The sequence below is a fragment of the Chenopodium album genome, chromosome 17 (assembly GCF_948465745.1).
Source record: "Chenopodium album chromosome 17, dcCheAlbu1.1, whole genome shotgun sequence".
Lineage (NCBI taxonomy): Eukaryota > Viridiplantae > Streptophyta > Magnoliopsida > Caryophyllales > Amaranthaceae > Chenopodium > Chenopodium album.
In genome coordinates, this window is record NC_137850.1 from 27329957 (window position 1) to 27334382 (window position 4426).

The window sequence follows — 4426 nt, forward strand, 5'->3', positions numbered from 1 at the left end:
TACACGTAGACCAATTTGGGCATGGGTAAACTTACGATTCATGCTAAATATCCCTTGAACTCTACTTGGGAGAAAGGTATGAACGAGGTTTATGAATTTTCCTAAAACTCATTGGTGAGTCCTACTTGTTTCTTACAAAAAAGCGTAATGATAGAATCAATTCTAATTCAAGGTCCCCCAAACAGTTAGGAATTCAAATCCTAATACACCCTAACAAGTGTAAAGTCCTAGGCTTTTAAAGGGCCATGGGCATTTAAGGAGACGGATCACCTACGATGGGCACACTCTCCTTACATTATGCATGACCAAGTCTGGGCTAATACCTGGCATTTCACTAACTTCAAATGCAAACACATCTTTAAATTATCTCAACAGCTTAACTCCAAGCAGACCCACAGCTATAGTGCTCACCTTGACAGTCCGATCAGGTTAATCGGGGTCAAGCACTATATCATGGTGATCGCCGGCCGGCTGGGGGCTTAACTCTTCTCCTATGCCTGGTCGACCAAGGCCGACTTGCGCTTCTAGCCGACCTGGTATGTTTGGATGGACTATTCTTCAGTTTTTAGCTCGGACAACTTTCCTCGTCCGCGTACTGTTGGGTTTACTACTAGCTGGTTATAGTCCTTAGCCATTTTCTGGCTTCCTTGAATTGAGCCAATTTTCTCGTCCGACCTCTGAAACTTCAGCAGCATCAAATGAGGGATGATTACTGCCTTTTCTACGTTTAACGTGGGGTGGCCGAGTTTGACATCGTAGCTAGTGAGCTCTTTGATCACTAGGAAACGGACAACCATGTCCCTTCCTTCCCCCTTTTGTCCGATCCGGACGGGTAAATCGATCTGTCTAACTAGATGTATGATGGACCCACCAAACCCAACCAACGGGTGGGAAATGTCCTTGAGAGCGTCCTCAGGGAACCTCAAATTTTTCAAGGCGGCCAAGCTGATAATATCGGACGAGCTGCCTGTATCTATTAATATCCGACCGACTTTCAAATTAGCTATTTTCATAACAAATACCATGGGATCATATTGTAGGGCTTTGACCTCACCTCGGTCTGCCTCACTGATCGTCACTAGAATAGACGATGATCAAAGTAGTCAAGGAAATAAATCCATGACTCATTTTGCAAAGTTCCTTAAAGATAAGGAATCTTTCAGTAGTGTTGAGAATGTCGAAACTATCCTCGATTCGCTAAATGTTCAAGACAAGTAGCTGCTAAGTCCAGAAAAAGCATTTTCTAGATTTAGTGCATAAAGAATCTAAATTGACCCTTTGCAAGTATAGAACGGTTTTACAAGTAAAGTTTGTCCTGTATGATGTCATGTTATGAGAAGATATCGGTTTTAAAAAGAGTAAAGAGGATGATACCCTCTCAATATGTCATCGGCGGAGTAAAGTCCCTCGATATGTCATTAAAACTTTAGTCCATGTTTTTAACGAAGTAAAAGATGATAAAATGAGGTGTGTTTCGACGTTCAAAGCCTAGAACTTGAATAGAGGTTTTGTCCACAAATACTCGGGGTCCACAAGATAGGAATACATGTCTCAGGACTTGACGCATATATCCAAATCCAGTGAGGGAGGAGAAAATCGACAACTCTCTCCGCAGTTTTGTCCACAAGATGAAAACACGCGTCTCAAGACTGGGGGCACATGTCTAAATAGGTGCGGCTTCGCCATGCTGCTCGGCTTTGCCATGCCGTTCTTTATACAGGGGGTGGACGACACCCTAACTGTCCGGTAAAGCCAGTAAGCTCACTAACTAACCGTATTTTTCTATGATCGAGAAGTGTCTATTCTCGATGGTTCGGCGCGCCAGTTGACTCGATAAGCTGACGCATAAAGTTTGTAAAGAAGTTCTACCGTTTTTCGTTACGGGAGGTAGATCACGTTGCTAAGTGAGTGCAATTTTACACAGCACCTACGCCATACAATATTACGCTATACATACGCCATCTTTTTTGTTCTGCACGAAAAAAAAAACGAAAAAATGTGACATTTCTAAAGTCAGTACAGTAAAACGCCAAACCTGTCTATGGGAGCTTTTACGTAAAGCACCACTATGAAATATTTTAAGACACTTTTACGAAAAACATCCAAAACATATGCTTAGGGCAGGCACAAAGAACGATGTGCATGTAGGATGATGCAAAAAACTATCAAACAAAAAATAAACTACAAAATGCAAAGCAATTTAAAATATTTCGATGATTCGTGCGTCATTACGTTTAACAACGTACAAAACCATTAGAAAAAATTCAAATGGATCGAAATTTGAGTGCTGGTCTTTTAGTGACCAGTATCCGCGCGCAACTCAATAGGTCGCGCTGGCCAGGCGCGCGCATGGTTCTGAGTTTTACTGGGATGCCACACGTAACTTGATGAGTTGCGCGCGACATTAGAATCAGTAAAAAGAGGTGGAGAAGAGCGATTTGCAGCTCACTCTCTTCTTCTCCTCTTTCGCCATTTTCGATCTCTTTCCTTTTTTTTTTTTTTTTTTGTTGTTGTTGTTGTTGTTTGAAGATAAGGAAAGTAAATCTTGATCCTTTTATTGTACCAAACTTTGAACTTGGTCAATAAAATACACTACTACAAAAATGTTCAAAGAGGCCTTAAATAAGAGACCCATTAATTAAATAAATGGTCTCTTTGTTTCAAGAGACCCAATATTTCAAATAAATGGTCTCATGGGTACAATCTTAGGGAGATGAAAATGAAAGAGAGACCACTTTTTTTAAATAAATGGTCTCTTTTTTTAATTATTTAATAAATAAAAAGATAGTTCACTTCTTTATAATTAATGGTTTCTCTTTTATTAGGAGGGACCATTTCTCTCAGATAAATGGTCTCTCTATATTTATTTATTAATTAAATAAAAAGGAGAGATCACTGCTCTCAAATAATCGGTCTCTCTTTTTTTTACTTATTTAATTAAGTAAAAAGGAGAGACCACTTTTCACAAATAAGAAGTTCTTAAAGCAAGCAGTAACCTTCGCATTCTCTCGGAAATTGAAGCAAGGGGTCTACTATAGTCAGCCTTATTATCACTATGGAGAATTCTTGTTGTTAAGAAGGTTCGATAATTCGGTTTTATTGTTTTTGAATTTATGAATTTTAATTTGTCCAGGGAAATTGTTAGTTTTTGATTTTTTGATTGGGTTTTAATTTACATGTTTTGATTGCTTAAGGTGATGCGTCTATAGAGAAAATTAAACTCAGATTAGGAGTGTAATTTAAGGTTTTGTGATGAATTCGAAATTAGGGATTGATTTCTCTTGATCTATTAATTTTAGTTGAATTTGAATGAAATTATCATATTGAGACTTGGTTGATTATGCAATTCACATTCTTTAGATTAAATGATTGCTTAATTGTGTGAATTCTCCGTGTTTTCAGCCCGATAAAAATTAATTTATTAGTTCGATTTCTATTGTTACCAGTTGTAAAGATAAAAGATTATCTAAATTCTACTCCTATAAGTTGATTGTTTCACTTATTTTGTTTTGATATGAGAGTAGGTTCACATAAGGGAGCTAGAAGAGGAAGTGAAGCTACTTAGGAATCTATCAAATACAAATATAGTTAGAATTTTATCTTTTCATGTAACATAATACAATTATTGCTAGATTTTGAGCTTAATGTTCATGATGGAGATATCTGGGGTTTGGAAAACATATGCGACTCATTTTGACACAGTGTTTCGGAAATTTCCTTAGGTAGGACTTATAGGAGGGTCAAATTATTATTTTTATTTACTCAGTTTAAGTTAAGCTCAAAGCTTTGCAAAAGTTTCATATATGTGGATGGAATTAAGCTAATAGTGTACAGCTTCTCAAAATCATTCTACAAGAAATCATATGATATGGGGATTATGTCACATTTTGGTTTATCTTTTTCTTGCAGACTCTGAAGCAAATTTGAGCTCTTCAAACTCACAAAATTTGGCCAAGTGCAATTGGTTATGATCCCTATCCTCCCACCAAAGATGATTCCAAGGTGGCTTATGGTGGTGGCACTGGCGTAGTGTAGGATTAGGTGAGGGAATGGTGTAGGTTAAAGTGGACTTCTTATACGTAGTAATTGTTTATAAGAATATTGGTTGTAATACTTGTGAGTATGTTGTATTGGTTTTATCTAAATTTCTGCAGGAGCTACTTGCATTTCGTTGTAAATGAATTGTATTTTTTGTTTAATCGATATTAATTATATATATTAAAATACGAATAATTATTTTTATAAAAAAAAATAGGAAAGAAAGAGACCGTCTATTACAAATAGGTGGTCACAGGTTTTCAAAAATTGAGACCACCTATTTGTTTTTTCAAAAGCGGAGATCATTTATTTAAAATAAGTGGTCTCTCTTTTTAAAACATGAGACCACTTTTGATGAAATGGTCTCTTAGGCCAAAGAGACCTGTGA

General features: G+C 37.0%; 1 long non-coding RNA gene across 1 annotated transcript; it reads left to right on the top strand.

Annotated features, from left to right (window-relative positions):
- The first annotated feature begins 2915 nt into the window (after positions 1 to 2915).
- LOC145587729 (uncharacterized) lies at positions 2916 to 4113 on the top strand. The gene is made up of 2 exons (XR_014101387.1): positions 2916 to 3080; positions 3910 to 4113. It is a non-coding gene; the product is annotated as an uncharacterized LOC145587729 (long non-coding RNA).
- Positions 4114 to 4426: the final 313 nt, after the last annotated feature.